Raw genomic sequence first — 23,631 nt, 5'->3', positions numbered from 1 at the left:
TGTTAAGCTTCTCTAATTTTGTGTGTTTTAATGAAATCTGAAACTAATTTGTTATTAAAGAGATGTTTTTATAAGTTGGGTATAGAAATTCCCTTAATGGAAAAGAAAGGAAATTTGAGAATTTATGTTTTTTAACCAAATTTCAAAAAGTCTGTATTTCCTTATGTCAGGCCAATTATCTGATTAGAGATAATAGAAATTTCCCCCAGGGAAAATGTCAGTAATATAAATAATCTTAAATTGACCATCTAGATTCTAGATTCATGATATCTTGCCTCCTGAGAGTTATTACCTAGTTTGATTTTCAGATACGTTTCCTTTAATGTGCCATACTAATGGAAGAGTACAATTTAAAATAAATTTTAAATTAACTCGTCCTGAAGAGTTTTTGAGAAATTTCTTATCTGAAGCAACAGCACTGAATTAATAGATGGAAAACTGTGAAATGTGTGCCTGTCCTCAAGGGTCACGGTGGTGTAATTGAAAGAGAATATTTAGGCAGATGCAAGTAATAGCTCTGAAACATCAAGTTGTTCTGTGACCTTAGTAATTCAACTGTTTGATCCTCAGTTTATCTGTGAGCAAAGAATTCAGGTACGTTGCACAATTATAATGTCTTAGAAATAATGCATGCAGATTGTTGAGTGTAGCCCTCGATAATAGTAGATAGGCAATCAGTGCTAGCTGTTACTGTTATTAATCATTAATGATAATAACCTTGTACAAAGATTTACACTTCGGGAGTTTTAATTAAAGTCGAACAGTTAGGCATTGCTTGCCTTCGTGTTGTGAATACATTCTTATTAGTTCTCATCTGTATTTTCATGTTTTAAAAATGTCATTCTAAATCTAAAGACTGCTGGGTATGTGAAAAGATAGATAGTAGGATGCTGTACTTTTTCTTCCTTTTTTTTTTTTTTAAAGATTATTTATTTATTTATTTGACACAGAGAGAGAGAGAGAGAGATCACAAGTAGGCAGAGAGGCAGGCAGAGAGAGAGGGGGAAGCAGGCTCCCGCTGGGCAGAGAGCCCGATGCGGGGCTCGATCCCAGGACCCTGAGATCATGACCTGAGCCCAAGGCAGAGGCTTAGCCCACTGAGCCACCCAAGCGCCCCTACAGTACTTTTTCTATAGTTTAATTGTTAATGATATCTAATATCTTTTGTGAGGCAGTGGTTAAATATCTTTTATTTATTTTTTTTTTTTAAAGATTTTATTTATTTATTTGTCAGAGAGAGAGAGGGAGAGAGAGCGAGCACAGGCGGACAGAATGGTAGGCAGAGGGAGAAGCAGGCTCCCCGTGGAGCAAGGAGCCCGATGCGGGACTCGATCCCAGGACGCTGGGATCATGACCTGAGCCGAAGGCAGCTGCTTAACCAACTGAGCCACCCAGGCGTCCCGGTTAAATATCTTTTAGTAAAGTGTAGCCTCTATGCTATAGAACCGTAGCAGAGGACTGGAACGTCCTTAGTGGGTACGGCGCTGTGACCTTCCTTCCGGTTGCTCCTTCCGTCACACCTATAGTCTCACCAAGCTTTACTCTGTTGCTCTATTTCAGACCCTGAGGGTATCCATTTCTATAAATATCAGTCCTGGGAATTTTTAGTAGTCTAATATTTACAGAGAAGGAGAGATTTTTTTTTTTTTCAATTGAATAAGACAGTTATGGGAAATACCATGTTTAATACCTATTGCCTTTTTAGAGACTAGGAAAAGTAATTTAGAAGTTAGAGTGTATAAATTTAAAAGAATTAGAGGAGATTAAGGCAGTTTGGGACATTAATTTAGAAAATTATTTAACATATCAAGTAGCATCAACCTTGACTTAACTTTGATTTTATAATGAGTTGTTTTTAAGAGTGCAGGCACTGAAGACTTTATTTTTAATTTTTCAATTATGAGTAGAAGATTACTTTATAGTTGAAGTAGACCATAAAATGCATTTTGGAAGGGTTTTCAGCAATCATCAGTCAAAGGAGGAGGGGTTCCTTTCTTAATTCAAAATTGTTTTAAAACTTCACCCAATATATAACGCAGAATGTTCTATGATAAACCTTAGTATGAGCTTAACAACTTCTGTTTTCTTATTTATGAAGTTCTGATTGAACTGAGTTGCCAGTGATTATCAATTTACTTCCTTTTGAGACTCTTAAATTATAACCATATATTTCAGAAATGTAAATGTCTTTTTAGGGTAAAAAGAGATTGAGATTCAGAACTTTAAGTACTGTATTATAACTTTAAAATTCTTCTTTTACCTTCTGGGTCACAAGACCGAGAGCCAAGCTTTTTCATGGACTACATACTTTCCGAGTGAAATTAAGAATATATTTTTATACCTTATTCCATCATTCTAAAATGTAGAACTGAACAGATTCTAGGTTTAGACGGTATATTGATTTATAAATGAAAGCTACAGTATCATATGAAATAGCGCTTTGTCTGGATCAACTCAGGATATTATTGTACGAGACACAAGTGGTCTTTCTTCAATAAGTTACTAGAAGAGGATTAAAATACAGAAGAGGTACTTAGAAATACATTTGAGGGCCACGGTCTTCATAAATTTCCCTGACAGCAAATCATCCGGACAGAGTTTCACCAGTGGGGCCCCTATAAATAAACATTCTGCTGTATTTTGCTAGTTGTCTCCATAATCGCCCGGCCACATGTGTTGCTTTGTCAGCTTAGCAACTCAGAACTGACATTCGTTTCATTTCCATAGTTTGGAGTAAGTGTTCTAAATTAAAACCAATTATGTCCTGAACGAAGTGATAGAAGTGAGATGGAGAGAAAGAGCCAAATTGGATTGAGACTGAAGTAAAACCGATGGGGTGATTTGATGCCATCTATCTCGGGGGTAGAGACAGTGACCAAGGATGACTCAGAACACTAATCTGAAAGACGAGAAGATTCTCTTTCCAGAATTCAGGTATTTAAAATGGAAACAGAAATAGGGTTGATGAGGATGACAAGGGGGTATAATTTTGGATATTTGGGTTCAAAGATCTCCTGGAAAAGTGAGTAAATAAAAAATGCACAGTATATTTTCATAATCATGTGTCAGAGTCAGTGAATGATGGCCCTTACACACATGGTGGCGAAGGGATGAGTAGAGGTTTGCTTGGAGTCAGGGGACAGGTTTTGTCTCGTGGATGCTTAGAGTGTCTTTGCTTGCCTTCTACCCTCTCTTTTCCAAGTTCTTATCGAGAATCAGAAGGTGATCCTTGCACAGAATTGGAAGCCCATTAAAGATATCTGCTACCTATCGCTATAGGAGAGGAAGACATTGTGTCCTCAAAACACAAACACAAGGGGGGCCTGGGTGGCTCAGTGGGTTAAGGCCTCTGCCTTAGGCTCGGGTCATGATCCCAGGGTCCTGGGATCGAGCCCCGCATCGGGCTCTCTGCTCAGCAGGGAGCCTGCTTCCTCCTCTCTCTCTGCCTGCCTCTCTGCCTGCTTGTGATCTCTGCCTGTCAAATAAATAAATAAAATCTTAAAAAAAAAAAAAAACACAAACACAAAACTAAACTTTAAGCAGAAAATAGGCTTCTACCACACTCAAGAACACAAAGCTGTTTCACTTGATGAAAAGCAAACAGCTCTTTTGATTCCTTATTCTCTTATTTATCTGGGTTTTCAATAAAAGTCACTCACAACTTTGAACCTGTTGAGAACATAAATGCTATGACTCAACAGTAACACAAACCTGCAACCATTTCCATGTAGTTCACGGATTCTTTCCTTAATTCTTCGTAAGGAAGTTGTATTCTTTTTTGAAATGTGGAAAAATGTGAAGATCTGTTTGAAAATATATTGAACTTGTAAGATCACAGACACAGCACTCTGCTTTAGAATTACTCTTTTAAGACCGAAAACGGTTTTACGCTGGGCAATACAAACAACCTCTCCCAGTGTAGAATTGGCAGGTGTTTATAACACATAGTACTGCCAGTTTCTGGCAAAGAAACCCCATCTTTTTCATTAAACAACAAACATAAACTGTTCATGATTATGATAAAGAACATGTCAAAAAAACCTTATCTACTTCATTATGGGGGGAAAGTTGAATTTCACTATTTTTTCTCTTTTTTTTCTTTTTGATTTCTGCTTTGGGAGGATGCATATCACATCCATTTCTATGCATTCAGTTTGGACAAAATTATTTTCTATTTCACTGGTTTTTGAAATTTCATTTGGTAACAGCATGGTTAATCAACCGACAAACGGTCATAAGGTTCACCTCCACTGTTAAATCAATCATCTGAGCCTAAACTCCAATGAAAAACAAAACATAGCCCTGACCATCTCTGAAGAATGTCTGTATTAGGCAGTGTCTTTGGGGGGAAAGGGGGGGCTCTACTTGGATGACATCATTCAGCTTTTCATAATTTTTATTTAATCCCTGGGCCCTTAAGCTTTTCCCATCAAATTACAAACTATTCACTCACCAGAAGCTTTGTGCTAAAGTAATTTTTGTAATTACTTCCTACCGGTGGGAAACAAGGAATAGTAAGCCTTTATCTCCTAGCTTTCTTTCAGGATTTTCATTTTCCTGCACGATCCCAAGCGCTTGTGTTGCTGGCGTGGTTGTCATGGAGCTGTGAAGGAGTGTCTTTGTCCCAGGTGGGAAGCATGTACAAGTCAGAAATGATTTGGGAGTTGCTCCTGGTTGCCAGGGAATGAATCTATGAAACAAGCGCTAGAATAAGGGGAAGACTAGTTCTTATTTTGGTGACTCTAGGCACTTCCTAGGCAAAGTCCTTCCTTGAATCTATAGAAAAGTCAGTAGGTGCTATAAGCTATTATATTTGGAAGTTCTCATGACCTATGCCCCAATCCAAAAGAGGCAGTGGTGGACTTTGCAAGCCACAAAAAATGAAAAAAAAAAAAAACAAAATCAAGTGAGAGAAATCAATTTTGGCGTCTCTTCTTATTAAATGAGGCATGAAACAGTATTACTAAATTATGAAGATCTGTCAAGTAGTAGCCATTCTTTTAGATAGATGTTAAATGATAAATTTTACTCATTTTTACTTGGCTGCACAATTTAGCTTATAATAAATATGATCTAAGGTCAGCCATTCATCAAAGTTACTACTAGGGATTCATATGGAAATACTACTTATATTTATGTAATTCCTTTTAGGTTGGTTTCGCATATTTTATAATCCATGTATTTATAGTAATTATTGGCAAAAAGAAGGCAATTAAAGATTGAGTTGTTAAATGAAATAATCAGGAAGCAGAGTGATGGTTGAAGATCTTTCAGATGTGAAAGATAGAAGCTAATGCTTTTATGTCCTTGTATTAAAATGTCTTACATGGCCTAATATATCCATTTGTGAATAGGAGTTTGTTTATATAGACTAGGATTAAAGTGTTACAAATAGAACTCCATTTTTGTAATAAAGAATTGAATATGGAAAGATACAAACTGTATGGAGAATTGAGAACTTCCGGATGCCTAGTTAGTTATTGAAGTGACATTAAAGGACAAAGAACTTGAAGTTTTTAGATATATCTAGGTGATTGGAACAAAATTGAGAACAGTTATTTTAAATTAGGGTACAAAGCTAAAGCAGATAATGCAGGCTGGACATTGATTCTTAAATTAAATGATTGCCTTTCAGAGGTGACTGTATTGGGGCACCTGGGAGGCTCAGTTTTAAGCGTCTGCCTTCAGCTCAGGTCATGATCTTGGGGTCCTGGGATCGAGCCCCGCGTCGGCTCCCTGCCCCGTGGGGAGTCTGCTTCCCCCTTTGCCCCTCCTCCCGCTCATGTGCGCACACGCTCTCTCTCTCTTTCTCTCTCAGATAAATAAATGAAATCTTAAAAAAAGAAGAAGAAACTCAATTATTGAGTCATGAAAGAATGATTATCAATAAATCTGTGAGGATTGGAAATGTAATTGTTCTTTCTAAATATAAGATATTTTATTATGAAAATACACTGTAGTGTTTGGTTTTATTTACATGAACTGCCTTTACTTAAAAGGTATAGACGCTATTTGTAGTAAAATAGACCCCGCACGTGCCAAGTCGGCCTGCTTAAACACATTTTAAAGCCTGTACTTAATTTCTTTCCGTGTACAACTTACTTATAAACTTGCATGTTAGTAAGTGGGAAGCATATTGTAAGGAATTCAAATATTTCTAGAGGTTTTGTAAATCTTTTATTTCATTATTTCTGTTTCTAACATGATAAATATTTTTATGGAAGATAATTTGCTATCAGGATATGTGTGTGTGTGTGTGTGTGTGTGTGTGTGTGTGTGTGTAGACATATATATATATATATGTATATATACATATATATACATATATATATATATATGTCTTTCATCGTTTTCTTTTTCCTATTAGGTCGTCCACTATTAATTTTAAATGTAAAATTATTTATGAGGATAAACACTAGTCACTTCCCTTTGGTATTTTGTCAATAGTTTTGTGTGTGTGGGTTCCTTTCTGTGTCATTCTTGGTCCTCTCTTTCTTTATGGGATCTTTTTATCCCTGTCCTTGCAGAGCATCTTGAAGGTAGATGAAGTGGAAGTTAGTGATATATGTTGAAGAAAACTACAATAATAGGGAAAAATAAGGGTAGCAGAGAAATAATATTTCTGTTTGAAAATCATCTGTGATTAGATTATGGGAACTATGAATTAAAATGTGAGGGCTATATTCAGGCCAAGATAATTGCTCCTCTAATGCACAATTCTGCAAGGGGAGCTGAATCCTTGGTTTTGTTCTTTCTAGACACCAAATATTTTGCTCTGATTTTCTCTTGCAGACCACCTGGTCTAGATACCTAATTTTAAAAATTCTTAATGGATGTCCTTGAAGTTGAGACTTTGTGTGAGGTGGAAAGATTTATTTTAGGAATGATGGGAGCCATTTCCCTAAGTAAGACTATAAAGTTTACTGGAGTTAAGTAATTATATATAGCATTTTCTTTTATTACTGTCTAGTACCTTACTGAGTATCTGGAAAAAATATTGGGCAAGTCTGAATGAGGCATTAGTTCAAGCTGGTTTTGTTTTTCTTGTTTAAAGATTGATTGATTTCTCTTAGAGGAGAGTGAGAAAGAGAGAAGGGAACGGGCAGAGGACAAGGAGAGAATCTCAAGCAGAATCCCTGTTGAGTGTGGAGCCTGGCGCAGGGCTTGATCTCAAGATTGGGAGATCATGACCTGAGCCGAAATCAAGAGTTGGACGCTTAACCGACTGAGCCACCCGGGTGCCCCGGTTTTGTATCTTTCACAACTATTATAGCCACTTCTATGCCCCCTTAACTTGTTATGTGCTTTTAGCCTGAGATAGTTTTCATTATTTCAGAGCTCTGATTAGTAAATCAAGTATCCTAAGACTTTTATTCAAAGGACCGTCTTTAATTGTGGCTATTTTCTAGCCAATTCCCGTGGAAGTTTTCATTTCTCTTGAGTGCGCTTTATGGATTGGTGCGTGTTCTTCCAGTGTGAACAACAAGGTCTGTGTGATACTAACCCTGCATTCTGACTTCAGTTCTATGTCTCAGAACTTTGGCGGGTTTCATCATGTTTCCATGTTCTGTGGGGTCTTACTCCCTGTACTAGAAGGATAGAAGCAATGTCTAAGCCCCTTTTGGTGAGACGAGTGGGTGATAAAAGTAGATTCTCTTTCATCCTATGCCATGATCCTGATACTAATAAAATGCCACTGGGAAGCCTTCTAGTCATAGGAAATGAGGGTATTAGGACAGATTTTTGAGTTCTTCATTTTGCATCTTGGATGACCCATTTGGACAAAACCAATGGAGGAATTTGATGCAAGTAAACATTGCCCTACTTCATTCTGTAATCCTGGGCTTGGCTTTTGAGTCCAGTGGGAAGTCCTAGGGAAATCACTGCTAGGTAAGGCATATGCACCACCCTACTTATATTTAAAGGAGCTATAATTAAGTACAGCAGGCTAAGTTTTTTGTCTTCTACAGCATCCTTCTCTCATTTGTGGTGACCCAACATCTGGAAAGTCAGCAGAAGCATTTGTGTGGTTGTTATAGGTTTGCTATCCTCTGGGTTCCTGTGGGCATTCCTCCATCACCTACCAGTGCTCTGTCTCTTAAATTTTGGAAGAAATGTTGCAATACCCTGTCATCTCTGACATATACAAAATATTAATGAACCTTTATGTTCAAGCTGGTTTTGTTTATGATATACATTGAGATTTTTTTTATAGATTTGGGATCTGAAGCATGGACATTAGTCAAAATAACTGTTATAGTAATCACTCAGATTTTTATTCTCAATCAAACCCCAACTTTGATGGAGTTTTCATCTTTCCTAATTATGTGGCTCATTTTATGTTGCAACTCAGACCTCAACTCACATGTACATAACAGCATCGCTCCTCTGTTTCTTTTTGTGTGTGTGTGTGACCTTATGAACAACTTTGATAAACTAGCTCAAGTCATTAGCGTTAAGTTCAAATTTTGTATCCTGAACAGACCTTACGTAAATGGGAAGCCAAGAATTGACTCTAAATACTAGGGATTTTGAAAATTGACCTTCCTTTCATTAATACAGTCATTACATTGTAGCACTTGTTAATTCTGCACAAATATTCATGCAGAAGACAAAGAAAAAGCAGGGGGAGAAGGGCAGTTGTCCTACAATATAGAATGCTTTACATGTTGATCTTGCGCAGGAGTCTTCTACATCAACTGGTATGTGGGTTTCTTTGGCTGGCTGAGTAGGCCCCACTGGGCTGATACTCTGTGTCTGCCTGGCCGCTGCAGGCCCTGCTGGCTTTTCCTGCTGGTCTTTCTCAATTTGACTAGAGGCTGCTCTCCCTGGCGCAGTGGACCACCCTGAATCTGGCGAGGCACCTTACGCCGCAGCCTGTGTGGCCCACGGCAGTCTGTTGTGGGACCACGTTGAGTCTGGGTTCAGCAGCCCTTTTTACAGGCTCCCTGGGAAACTTGGATACTGTTCTTTTTGCAGTACAGGAAGTAAGGGGAGTCGTGGCTTCCTCGGCTGCCACCAGATTGGATGGGCCACCTGCCCTGAGGTGGTCTCTTTCCAGAGGCCCCAGGACAGAGCAGGAAAAAAGGCTTTGGTGCTTGGAGATCCCCACAGATCTGTATATTTTAATAACATGTCCCTTCTCTTCTGAGCCTTGGCCTTGAAGGGAACTGGGAAAAAGTCAGGACCACTGTCTCCTCATTCCCGTTTGTCTCTCTTGTCCCCAAAGCAGTGCAAGATCTAAAGGACCCGACTTGCCTTTTCCTTCCTCTGATTACAAGCTTCCTCCTTAGCACGGCAGTCCCATGCCTAAGACGCATGATGGCCAGGACTTCCCTCTGATAGGAGGAAAACACAAATGAAAACCAAGCATGCAAATAAAAAACTGCTGTTTTCTGCCTTCCAGGCCTGGTGTTGATTTGTTATGTGTTGATTTGATTTGTACTGATTGTTATGTGAGAACCAAGAGAATTATAGCATCCTTTCTTTCCGTACAGCCTTGCTTACCAATCTCTTTGCTTTGGACAAATCTTACTTGAGCTCCAGAAGCTGAATATTGAATTTCCTTTTATTCTTTTTTTTTTTTTTTGAAGATTTTATTTATTTATTTGAGAGGGAGAGAAAGAGAGAGCATGAGAGGGGAGAAGGTCAGAGGGAGAAGCAGACTCCCATGGAGCTGGGAACCCGACTCAATCCCGGGACTCTGGGATCATGATCTGAGCCAAAGGCAGTGGCTTAAACAACTGAGCCACCCAGGCCCCCGAGTTTCCTTTTGTTCTTGATGCAACAATCTGACGGTCCAATGGCTTCCTCCTTCTCTCTCACTCAAGGTCTCCCAGCCACTGTTGGGATGATCAGCAAGTCATCTACACACAAACACAGGAAGAATAAACACTGTATTTTCCAAATATCCTTCCCTTGTGTAATGTAATATTTCTGCGGTCCACGTTGCTGTAGTGGACCACATAGTGTAGATACATACGGTTTTGTAGAAAGGGTTGTTGAAAGGGCTCTTATTAGACTCTTTCCCCCTCATTTTATATGTGTAAGTTTGGATGAAGAAGGATAAGATGCCAAATACAAAAATAGTGACAAACAGGGTTACCGATGTATTCAATGTCAGGAAAAAAATTGACATTCATAACTCAAGCCATTACTTACCACGTGAGTTAGGGTCTAAATTACATCACAAATACGGCTTTGACACCTAGAGTCACCAAGAGAACCCTGCAGTTTTCAGTTTGTCCGTATCTATACCTCTAAACTCAGTCTGAATACTACTGGACTATTATTTTCTTTTTCTAACGAATACCTGCAAATACAGAATTTTATCCCAAATTCCACAGAATTTTATTTGTGATTAAAAGAAGAAATCAAAGATCTATTCTCTTTGTGAATATAGAAACCTGAGGTTTTATTTATGATAGAATTGTTATTTATGATAGAATTTATGATAGAATATGTTAGGTGATTTTTTTTTTTTAATATAGAGCAGCGTAATAGTATAATCATCACAAGTCCCTGTGCTTACTTTTGCAGATTTGTTAAACTTTTGGTCCAGAGATAGAAGAATGGTGTTAAAAGTGACAGAGGTAGCATGTCCAGTCCTCCTGCAGTTGAAAAAGGGAGGTCATCTGTTTTAGTCTTCTTCAGTTCTTGGCAATAACAAAGGAAAAATTAATAAGGCCAGTCATGAAGGCAGTTTCTTGCTTCAGGTTCTCAGATCCAGTGACTAAGGCTTAAAGAACAACTTGAATGTGATATACAGCAGGAAAACTTACGGGAATGGGAAACCGGAACTTCTCAGTGTTTAGTCCCTTGAGAATATCCCTTACATTTCTAGGTATAGGGCCAGAATATTAGTGATTATTTCAGAAAACATATTTTGATTATGGAGATGGATCACACACGTTCTCCGTTCAATCCCCTTTCCACACTCACTCTAACCCCACCTTAATGGCCATTCCTGTGAAAGGTGTTTCATAGCCAAAGGAAGACAGTCCAAGTGTGTTAAATTTTTTTAGTGTAAAGTCAGCCAAGGATATCCTGTAAAAACAGATTCAAACATTTGAACCTGATCTGTTGAGCCAGTTTTAAAATTAGATCTTCAAACTGGATCTTTAGAACACTAAAGAAATCAGAAATCTCAGCGGTGACTTTTTTTTTTTTTTTGGTAGGACTATCTACGTGTATCTCTAACAGTCTTTACTATTTCCTATTTCACAGAGAAGGAGAAAGAGCTCGCATTTTTCAGCTAGTTCACGAGAAAACTAAAACATTTATGAGAGATGGAATAGGGGTCCATAGTTTATGCCTTCAAGAAGTATGATGACAAGGTGCCTGGGTGGCTCAATTGGTTAAGCATCTGCCTTTGGTTCAGGTCATGACCTCGGGGTCGGAGGGTGGAGTCCTGGGTCAGGCTCCCTGCTCAGTAGGCAATCAGCTTCTCCCTCTGCCCTTCCCCTCATTTGTGATCTCTCTCTCTCTCTCTCAAATAATTAAATAAAATCTTAAAAAAAAAATAAGGAAGACATGATAAAAAATTAAATGTTGAGTTTCAGAGAAATACCAAGTATATTATTGACACAGATACATTATTTTGGTGTCTTGGGTACTCAGTATGTGCTTTCCCATCCAAGAGTATAGTACACTTCAATAAAGATTGGTAAAGAACCATATAATTACACTAAGTCATTATGCAATTAACATTATAATGACTGATTTAGAAAACAGGTGTTGTGACTTTAGCAATACCAGTGAAGGCTTGAGTGTGTGAGGACACATGTATAAATCATACCACCTCAGGAGTTTGTTTCTTTTTTTTTTTTTAAGATTTTATTTATTTATTTGACAGACAAAGATTACAAGTAGGCAGAGAGGAGGAAGCAGGTTCCCCACTGAGCAGAGAGCCCGATGCAGGGCTTGATCCCAGGACCCTGGGATCATGACCTGAGCCTAAGGCAGAGGCTTTAACTCACTGAGACACCCAGGTGCCCAGGAATTTTTTTTTTTTTTTTACATAATAAGTATATCAACCAGGTTGATTCAATGTCTACACTGACAAAAAGGTTGGTAAGCCTTTTTCCCCCCTATAGTTTCATATATATATATGAAACTATATATATATATATATATATATATAGTTTTAACCCAATGTCTTTCTGTTAAGAAATTTTGTGACCTATGTCAAGTTACTTAAACTACCAGTGCCTCAGTCTCTTCGTCTACAAGGCACAGAAAATAATAGCACTTACTTCACAGGATTGTTCTTTGGATTAATCTGATACTTAATGTAAGGCACTTAGTTTTGTTCTGGGGACTCACGAAATGCTCAGTAAAAATTACCTCTTACCATTCCTTTATTATGACTGCATTTTCTCTTTGTGATAGTTTTAAAATGTTACAGAAGCATCAGCTATTTTTCTTTGAGCGTGTGGTTTGTTGTGTTTTTATCAAAGCATCACTCAGTTTTTCTCCCTTTGCTGTCATGCGCATGATCTCTTTGATGTTTCTGTTTTCAGCTGGTGGGAAATTGCTCTCAGAAAAGTAGAATTTTCTGAGATGATGAAAATGTTCTACATCAGGGCTACCATATGTAGCCATTGAGGTGTGATTAGTGGACTGAGGAACTGAATTTTTAATATTAATTTAATTTCTAAATTTTTTATTTTTCGAAAGATTTTATTTGACACAGAGAGGGAGAGAGAGAGAGAGAGAGCGCACAAGCGGGTGGGGTGGCAGGCAGGGGGAGAGGGAGAAGCAGGCAGGAAGTGGGCTTTGAACCCAGGACCCCAGGATCGTGACCTGAGCCCAAGGCAAACCTTTAACTGGCTGAGCCACCCAGGGGCCCGTAATTTTAATTTTAATTAATGTAATTTAAGGAGCTGCCTGTGACTAATTGCTTTTGTAATGGACAGCACAGGTCAAGGGTTTGCACCATGGTGTGTATGGTCTTAATAGTTTCCAGTTCTTTCATAAGCCTCACTTCATTTGAGTCTCCTAAGAATTACTTGATACAGAATAGGGGGGATTACTTCACTTGTTACTCTTTGCTCAACATTGCTTGTTTAAGGTCTAGCACAGGGTCTAGCACAGAGAAGGTCTTCAACACATATTGAGTCAACAAATGAATGACTGAGCTTCCATTCATTTCAAATGAATGAAAGAAGTCCCCTGCTGACGACTTGAGGGGACTTCCTTCCATAGTCTGAGGGGCAGAAAGCTGTGGGAATGGGGCTCAGGAATGGGGAGCACAGCATGGAAGAGATTGTGGGGTGCTTGAGAGGTAGGGTGTAGAACTTGTTTATTGAGTCACTATTTCTTCCTCTTATTCTAAAGACATTCATTTTTCATCTTTGCGGACTTTCATAAGATGTTCATGGGTCTCCAGTGGGAAATGCAGACTCTACAGAGATGATCTCGGTCTCGTGTGTCTTCATAAATATTTGGCTGGAATTTTGGCCCTTTTGCCCATTTGTTGTTGTTTTTCATCACCATCCATTGCCAAATTTCTGTAAAGAACATATCTCCTTTCACTTCTTCCTTCTTATCACTTCATCTCTCATCCAGCTCCCACTGGGCTTGGCTGTCATCCCCAGCACTTATGTAAAGTTTCCCTCAGATACGGAGAGACCCATACAAATTTCAACAGATTTTTCTTCTCAGAGCTCATTCTCTTGGACCTCTTCATGGCATTGAGTAAGATATTGTTTCTCTGAGTTTTCTGTTATTTTGGCTTCTGTCACACTCACTTTAGCCTCCTTATCCCCTCCTATCTCTGATCAGTGAGTTTGGCTCTCTTTTCTTACTCGTGAGTAGGACATTTCCCCTCACATTCAATTTTATTCTACATAGTTTCAAAAGTAACAAACTCTTTGATGATCAAACGGTGCTGCTACAGTTTGCTTTTTACTCACCTTACCTCTCTGTGGCCTCAGACTCTTCCTTCAGCTTTCATGACTTGACTCAGATTTCCTTCTTGGGTTCCTTTCTTGATAACTTTTCCTCTTCCTTCTCATGCAAGTCTGTTTTTGGCTTGTGTCTTGCCCACATTCCTCTCTTGAGCCCCGAGACTATATATTTGACCACTTATTTGCCACCTGCCCTTGGATATCCGCAAAGACCTTTAACTTAATTGTGGCTGACATTGAGCTTATCTTTGTCCATTACCACCTTCTTCTTCTGTTAGATCTTCCTCTTACTAACATGTACCAATTGGTACCGACGTGTACCCAGTTAAGCCTTCCGACTTCCCTGTGCCTTATCTAGTTTGGTAATCAGGACCCATGAATTATACACCCAGAAGTTGTCAAAATGGCCCCTTTGGCCTCCATTGTTTCTACTTTTGATCAAAGCCCAATGATTTTTTTTTTATGAATCCTGCAGCAGCCTCCTAACTATTTTCCTGCTTCTATACCTGGTTCACTGTATTCCATTTTGAGATAGAATGTTACAGGACTTTGTGGACTATGTATCAACACCTTGTTTGTGTCCATGAGAGAGAGAGAGAGTGTGTGTGTGTGTGTGTCTAATGCATATGTATATCATTATAGTTTATACATTATAGAACATGCACGACATTATTAAAGTTATACACAGAAATAGAAATTATAAAGATTATAATAAAGATAAATTGGTAGAGGCTCTATTTTTTCTCCATATTCCAGCAACTATTTTTATTTTTTTAAAGAGAATAAATTATGTGTGTGTGTATGTTTGTGTGTGTGTGCATATATAAGATTTTAAAAGATTTCAAAGATTTTACTTATATATAAGAGATTATTATATAAAAGATTTTACTTACTTATTTGAGAGAGAGACAGTGGGAGAGAGCATGAGAGGCGAGAAGGTCAGAGGGAGACCTCTGACTTAATTTCTCAGTGAAGTTGGGAGCCCCATGAGGGACTCGGCCCCAGGATTCTGGGATCATGACCTGAGCCGACGACAGTTCCTTTACCAACTGAGCCACCCAGGTGCCCTCAATATATTTTTTAAGGATTTATTTATTTGATGGCGATGTGGGGGGTGGGGGCGGCATTCATGCAGCAGAGGGAGAGGGAGAGAATCTCAAGCAGGCTCCCCACTGTGTGCGGAGCCCAGTGTGGGGCTCTAACTTGGAACCCTGACATCACGACCTGGGCTGAAATCAAGAGTCAGATGCTTAACTGACTGAGCCACCTGGGTGCCCCAGCAACAATTTTATGTATGTTTCGACTGTAAATACCCTGGTCCTCTGTTTTGGAGATCGCTGCTTTTGATTGCAGATGTAATGAGCTTTGTGAACTGAAATACTTTATGTCACTGTCTAGTCTAGAATTCTTAGGCATTCCCCATTTGCTGTTTGCTAAAATACGTGCATTTTTTAGCATTGTCCTCTGTGACTGGAACTCCCCTGTTGTAGCTGTCTTGCTACTCGCCAGGGACTCCCACCTGCCTCACTGTACATTCTGTGTTTTGGTTCTGCTGAACTCTAAACTCCCAGACACACACTTCCCCCCACCTCAACTTCTCATTTGTCTTTATATATGTGGGGCTGCATAGCTCTTCCTTTTGAAATGTTGGAATGTATCCTTTTATCAGACTTTACCTAGAAGACTCTAGACCATATTTTTGAGAAGAGAATAAATGTCTGTCTTGGGTTTTGTAGGCTCTGAAATGTGGAGATAGTAATGTTTGTTTCATATCTGAGGGCTAAATGAGATAATTTGATTTAATCCCTGGCACATGTGGTTTGGCTATTTTAATATACAGCCAACTCATTTTGTCTAACCTCATCTAATATTCTCCTTTGAGAATAAAAATAAATATTTGTTTTCACTTTTCTTGCTTATAATAATTTAAGTCTACTTTTTCATAATTAACCTTGTATATAATTGGAGAAGAGCCTTCTGTAAGACAATTTAGAAGGGGAAATTAGAAAATGTTTTGAGAAAGTGTTCACTCTATTAAGAAAGTTGTTGTACATAAATGCTTTTCAAAAACAGCTAGACAGGATTTTTCTTTTCCAATGAAATTGTACTCTGTACAGCAGAGTTTCTTAGTCTGCAAGGGCACCAATTTTGTATATATGTGCATATCTGGATTGTCCCTTTTCTCCCCGAGAGCTTCCAAAGCTTTTAAAGGGTTTTGAAACGGGTCCATTATTTTAAAAATCTGGGAGGGAATAACTGTCCTCAAGCTGTTTTAATAGTCTTTGGGTAAATTACTGTACTTTTTTAAAAAAAAGATTTTATTTATTTATTAGACAGAGATCACAAGTAGGCAGAGAGACAGTCAGAAGAGAGAAAGAAGGGGAACCAGGCTCCCTGGAGCAGAGAGCCCGATGTGGGGCTTGATCCCAGGACTCTGGGATCATGACCTGAGCCAAAGGCAGAGGCTTAACCCACTGAACCACTCAGGTGCCCCAAATTAATGTACTTTTTCAAGCTCTATGTATACATATATTGGCAACAAAAGGAAGGAGAAATGGATCTTGTTTATGTAATGATGTATGTTGCCTACCCAGTAGTAGACTTTTAATAACAGGACACAAATTGAACAACAGACCTCTCATTTAAAAAGCATAATCTTTTCCCCTCTTAAATGAGTAAATCAGTCTAGTTCAATAGCGTCTACTAGCTAAACTCAATAAGCTATGTTTTGGTGAGAGAGAAGCATGTCCCCAAATGCTGTCTTTCCAATAATGCAGAAAATAAAGAAAAAAAAAAGGTCTGCACAAGCAGGATTATTTTGTATTTCAACGTTTAAGAAATGTATGCCACAGGGATGATAACGCTCCGTGTGAAGAGATCTTCATTATCTCAGCCAACAGTGGTCTTCCAAAGCAATGACATCATTGTTGATTCACTGACTTCAGAATCCAGGCAGGAGCCGGAAGCCGAGAAACTTAGGCAGCCTCTTTGTCAGACATGGTGCAGAAAAGAAGACACAAAGAGCCTCCCTTTGAGTCATGGCGGGCTTTGCGACTCCTTTCTTGGCCCTTTGTGAAAGCACATGACTGGACTTGTAGAAGATTAACCCCCTTAACATTTCTGTAAAAAATTAAACAGATGCAAAGCAGCTCCATCACCTTTTCTTCCTCTCTGTTGTGAATTCAGCATTATGGTGGGCAGTGAATCATCTTGAATTCCTTCAGAGGGGCCAGGGCAGTCAATGAGGACTGTGAATGAGAGCCCTCTGAAGGGCTCAGTTGTGGGTTTTCTTGGGCTTTCACTGTTCTTTCTGGCATTATTCCCCTGAAAGAGTTCCCTCTAAGAGTGGGGTCAGTCTAGAGACCTTTATAGTGCTTGAAGTAATCCACCCTTTAATCTGTTTCTTCCTGTGGGAAAATCAGTGTGAAAAAAAAGAGTGAGTCAGTATTTTGTCCAGATATAGACTGTTTAGGCTGTTTACTTTTAATTTACTACTATTCTTTGCCTGAACACAGCTTCTTTTCAAGTTATGCTCCTTTAATAAAGGAAAAAATTCCAAAAACTTACATGATTTGTGCTGATTATTTTATCTAATCATGTGAAAATGGAACCGTTGATGTTCTTACCACTACTTCCTACCCTGGACTGTCATTTTAATTGATCCAGCATTATGTATACTCTTAAATAAGTATATTCGATTATTGTTATGAGATAAATGATCTCTACATTTTTTTAATTTCCTAAATTCTGAGTTTATGTACCTATTCTATATGTGAAAGGATGGATTGTGTATTTTATCATTACATGTCACAATATTATGTTTGAGGGTAACAAGAGTTAGTTCTTGATGTTTAGGGACAAACTTGGTGGTGGTGAGAACACAAATAATAGTGGTTTCCTTTGGGCGTAGAATAATAATTGGGAGAGGAGATGGTGAGAGAAGGCTTTTGGCTTACTTTTTCTTGTTATTTTTTAAAATGTAGTCATGCATTCATGCATTTTATGTTGGAAAAGTTAAGATGACAAAGAGAAAGTTCCATTAGACTGAGAGAGAATTAGTGAATATTTTAGCTCAGGTTCTTTTTCTTATTCTTGTTCCAAGTCTATAAAGATTGTATCTCTAGGGCGCCTGGGTGGCTCAGTGGGTTAAGCCGCTGCCTTCGGCTCAGGTCATGATCTCAGGGTCCTGGGATCGAGTCCCGCATCGGGCTCTCTGCTCAGCAGGGAGCCTGCTTCCTCCTCTCTCTCTGCCTGCCTCTCTGCCTACTTGTGATCTCTCTCTGTCAAATAAATAAATAAAATCTTTAAAAACAACAACAAAAAAAAGATTGTATCTCTAAAGACAGATATACCATATGATTGAGTAATTCCAATGCTGGGTATGTACCCAAAGAAAATGAAAACACTAAGTTGAAAAGATATATATATACCCTATGTTCATACCCTATGTTTGCAGCAAAATTTACAATAGCCAAGTTATAGAAGCAACCTAAGTGTTCCTCAACAGATGACTAGATAGAGAAGATGCGGTGCACGCGCGTGTGTGTGTGTGTGTGTGTGTGTGTGTAATGGAATATTACTCAGCCGTAAAAAAGAATGCCATCTTGCCATTTGTGACAACATGAATTGACCTAGAGGCTGTTAAGCTAAGTAAAATAAGTCAGACAGAGAAAGACAAATACCATATGATTTCACTTATGGGTGGGAATCTAAAAAAAGAAAACCAAATAAATGAAGAAAGAAACTTAAGAAACAGACTGATAAATATAGAGACGCTGGTGGTGGCCAGAAAGAGGGAGGGGGGTGGAGGGACAGGTGAAATAAATGAAAGGGATAAAATGGTAGAAATTTATATAAACCAGTTATAAAATAAATCACGGAGACAAAAAGTATCACATAGGGAATATAGTCAATAATATTGTAGAAAAAAAAAAGAAAAAGATCATATTTCATGGTAGGTTCTAATTCCAATTTAAAAACTCCGGATCATAAGAAGAAGGAAAGGAAATGGGGAATATTATTTCCATTGCAAAATATCTGAAAGATTGAAGTTGAATGTTTTCTAGGAACAATTGTTTCAAGAGCAAGTGTGCATCAATATTTCCTTTCTAGTACCTGACTGCTAGAAATAAAGTTAGTTACCTCCAGTTAACTTTGAAATAACCTGGAGTGAAAAAAAACATGAGAAAAAGAAATAAATTGGGTTCACACAAAGAAGTCAATGGAAGAATTTTCTTTATTTCCTTGGCCTCTCTTTCTTACTTTTCCTCTTCTAGAACTGTTCTTGGAGAAAATAGGTGATGTGCTTTAAACCTAGAGCCTATGTGAGGGACATGCATAGACAAAACTATAAGGATAATTTGGATTTTCAGGTAAAGTGAATTTTAGCACAAAATATATGATGTAATCATGCAATTTTTCCATTACTTTGGTGTAAAAGTTGGATATTTTGTTGTTGCTGTTTTATAGGAAGACAAGAAGAAATTGATGGGGTAGGGTAGTGATAGATGGGGCTCTACTTAGGGAAAAATAGATTTAGAGATCCAGGCGTCCTGAGCTCACGCATCAGTGGGGCCACCACAGTAGAGAGGGCTGTGGAAGGGAGCAGCGTTGTACTTGCCAACTTAATTTTCATCCTTCCTGCCTCTCTTGTTCCTGGATGGGATGGTGAGGCTAAGGGACCCAGCTGTGCCTGCATTTCTCAAATGAAACTTAGGAAATCTGAGCAACACAGTACCATGCAAAGAGCCTGGGTCTCCAGGAGTTAGAAGGTAGGAGTTCTAGTCCTGATTTACCACTAGCATGGAGATCGAAGGGGTTCACTTCTCGGCTGGGCTAATAACCACCCTCCAAGTGGACATACAGATTTTAAGCTCCATGACTGGCTATATAGTCATGGTATTCAGCATAGGACCTGGCACCAGCAACATACTCAGAATATATATATATATATATATTTTAATGAAAAGGCGAAAATACCCGTTTTTTCTGATTGCAAAAATAGAGTAGGGTTGGGTGATTGGAGTTAGGTGTTACGTTTCCTAAGGTTCCTTCAAACTCCTGAAAGCAGATTTTAGGTCATCCTGTTAACCTTCTTTCTACCCACCCCCCCGGCAAGCTGCCCATCAGTAATAGCCGTGACATGTTGTCACCCAGCTTCTCTGCTTCAGTAACCAAACCTCACTGTCACTGTGTCGTGTTTCCTCTTTTTTTACCTGCACTATGTAACGGTTGTCTGGTCTCCAGTTCGGCTTCCTTTTAGGAAGTTTTTAATGAGTTTGAACCATAGGTAATTGCCACTCGTGTAGGTCCAAAACAGTTGAATACTGGCAATGTCATAGGGTGTCCCTCGATCATTATCCAGACTCTAGTCACAGTGACGCTTTCACCGTTTCAATGGCTTCTCATAATCGCTCCGTCCCTCTCTCCAGACCTGCTCCTGCCCTCCCGAGCCCCTTCTTGTGCTGACTCACAAGGGTTCTGATGATTTTTTTTTTTTTTAATTTATTTATGAGGGAGAGAGAAAGCAAGCACATGGGCAGTGGGGAAGAGCAGAGGGAGAGGGAGAAGACTCCACACCGAGCAGGGAGCCCAACACAGGGCTCCATCCTCGGACCTTGGGATCCTGACTTGAGCCAAAGGCAGACGCTTAACCCACTGAGCCACCCAGGTGCCCTGCGCGCGTTGTTGATCTGGCCCTGACTTTCCTATTTGGCCTAGTCGACTGCCGCCTACTAGTGGTGGACACCAGAAATGCAGTCTCTTTTATCAATACTCATTCTTTGTCCCCCGTACCCTGTGTCCCCTCTCCTCTTCCCGTCCACTTCCTTTTTCTTTCTCTCTGTCTCACTGTCAAGAGTCCAACTGTACAGAAATTTCAATTCCTGGACTGCTAAGTTTTCTCTTCATTGTGGGTCTCTGGGAATACCTTCTCTGTCTCTTTTTAATACTTTATTGCTAGAGCAGTTTTATGTTTATAGATTAAGTTTGCAATAGATACAGAGTTCCCGTGGCCTCCCTCCCCGCATCTATACACGGTTTCTCCTATTCCTACCGTCTTACACTGGTGTGCTGAATTTGCTACCATTTATGATCCAGCATGGATAACTTGTTATTAACTAATTCCGTTGCTTACATTCGAGTTTACTTTTTCTTGAACCGTTCTGTAGATTTGCCCCATACATGTCATGAATCAACCATTACAGTGTCACACGGAATGGTTTCACCACCTACACACCGGAATGAAAGAAGTCCCACAGGACTAGTTAACACATCCATCACCTCACACGGTTACTTTTTTGTGTATGGGGGGGGGTGGGGGCTTTAGACCTTTTAATGTCTATTCTCAGCAAGCTGCAAACATACAAAACAGCATTATTGACTACAGTCATCCTACTGTACGTTAAATCTCCAGGGGATGCTATTTCTTTTGCCAAAAATTAATGCTTTCTTTCTTTTCTTTCTCTCTTTCTCTCTCCCTCCCCTGCCCTCCCCTCCCCCCTCTAACCCTCAGTCCTGTCCTCTAGCCTGGCTGACACCCACTGTAGCACTAGAAGAGAGATAATATACGTAAACCATTTAGTATTTTAGAAGTAAAAAGTGCTATTGAGAGTAGGAGTTTCTTTCCTGTAAAGCATTTCTCTTGTCCCATTTCAGCGAAAGCCCCCAAGACTGAACACAGTACCACAGAGGCGGTGTGATGAACAGAGAACGCTGTAGAAGTTAGGAAGAAGAGTGCCCTTGTCTGAGGCCCTAGAATTTCATCAATATGCTTTTTCTAAGTTGGTTATTTATCCTTGTGAGCTCATAGTGATTTTCCATGGAACATAAAAGGAACTTTAAAAAAAAAATGTTTGGCTCAAATTTCTGTTTTCTAGGAGCCCAGGAAAAAGGGGTCATCACTGGGAAGTTAGGAAGGCGTGAAAATTTTCAGGAACAGTTGATTTTATTATTTTCTAAAAAGAACATTCAGGTATTTATAGAACAGCTTAGGAAACGAGGCGCTTTCCCACACAGGTGTTTTTGCTATGCTTCAGAATACTGGTCTGAGGGAAATGCTACTGAGGCCTCCTTTTAATTCACAGGAGAAACACCCTTTTGCTCCTTCCTGTATAATAACATTAGTTTTGCGAGAATTACGATTAATCAGTATAGGAAATGTAGTTATTTGGGGTTGAATATAATTTTTTATAACTTATGAGATAATAGGAAATGAAGTGGATAAAATTAGGAAAGTTAAAAATACAGGCTTTGGATCTCGGCTGCCAGGTGAACCTAGGCTCCAGCCTTGCACAATTCACTGAAACTTTCAGGGCCTCCATTTCTGCCCATGTGAACGAGGGAAGAAACTGTGTCTTCCTCCTTGAGTTCTTTTAAGAAGAAATGAAGTCAGGTACTTCGGACAGCACCTGGCCCATCACCGTTACCGCCATAACATCAGCGTGCTTATGACTTTCGATAGACGTGGTCCTGCGGAACGGAAGTGCCTTCAAGAGCTGGTTAAAATTTCACAGTGTGAGTCTTGCACAGGCCTTCTCAGATTAAGAGCACAGGGCTGTGATCGCTCTCTCAACCTGCCGGTCCTTCCTACTTGCTCAACTTTAGTTTTAGTTGTTATTTTACATTCTTTTTTCTAAGCTGAACTGGTCAGCTATCTTGAAAAGGCATCATGAAAAAGTGTTATTTGAAAACATAGGATGTGTGCGTCTCTAGGGCATTTTAGACTTGGAAATACCAGAATGAGTGGTTGACACCAGAAATACATTCTCCCGCATTCATACCCATTCTTTGTCTCCCCGTCCTCTGTCCTCTGTCCTCTGTCCCCTTCCCATCTGCCTTTCTGTCTGTCTCTTGCCAGTCCGCGCACGTACGTCCGTGGGTGCGCACCTGGCTTCCCTGCTGCCTCTCCTCCATCATTAGAAAAGTAGAAGGAAATGATTAGCTAATTAACACTGGCATTTGGGGAGGATTCCTCTGTCATTGCTTTGTAGCTAATGTTTCTAGGATATGTAGAGAACTTTGTGGCTTTATGGTTAGAACGATGTGCGGGGCATTCATGATTGATTGGCTGGTGGATGACTATTTACTGTTGCTTTAAACTCAGATTCCCTTTCGCTGTACTCTTTATCGTTATCATTCCAAACCATGTAGGGAATTTTTTTTTTAAAAAATCACTTAATCTAGCATTATCGACCTAAGTACTTTTTTTATCTTAACTTGGGGACATTTGCGTTGATTGGCTGTTTCTCCGTTGCATAGTCATTTCTAGATGATACGCTCTGATGACAGGTCGTTGCCCTTTTGTATGATTTTAATATTTGGGCCATTTTTTTACTTTCATCTTTTAACTTAAATGAAGTATTTCAGAGATATAAAAATGAACACAAAATTATAGGCATTTATGCATCATAAATTTAAATAGCAATCAAAAATTTTTCCATGCAAGCTTTGGATCTTTCTGCCTTTTTTTTTTTTTTTTTTTTTTTTTTTTTTTATAAATAAAACCTCATACATAGAGTTAAAGCCCTACCAGTCATCCCTTTGTTCTCCTTCCTCTCTGAGGGGCATTCATTCATCAATTTTTATATGAATGATTCTTGGGGATGTTTTTATATTTTTACTAGATCCATGTACAGTATTTGTGGCATGTGAAGAAAGAGTTAGCGCCGCAGCCCGAAGTTGGCTGTCCTCTGAAGGGTCTCCCTGCCTCCTTAGCCCTTGG

At 39.2% G+C, this 23,631-nt stretch overlaps 1 protein-coding gene across 1 annotated transcript in view; it reads left to right on the top strand.

Annotated features, from left to right (window-relative positions):
* The window catches only part of ADAMTS3 (ADAM metallopeptidase with thrombospondin type 1 motif 3), a 251,730-nt gene that overhangs the window by 114,670 nt on the left and 113,429 nt on the right, over nucleotides 1-23,631 (top strand). The gene's annotated exons all lie outside the window — the stretch shown is intronic.

Source organism: Mustela putorius, unplaced genomic scaffold (assembly GCF_011764305.1).
Source record: "Mustela putorius furo isolate JIRA1106 unplaced genomic scaffold, ASM1176430v1.1 tig00000430_pilon_pilon_pilon, whole genome shotgun sequence".
NCBI lineage: Eukaryota > Metazoa > Chordata > Mammalia > Carnivora > Mustelidae > Mustela > Mustela putorius.
Note: the sequence above shows the minus strand (reverse complement) of the source record. Positions and strands in the feature narration are given on the sequence as shown.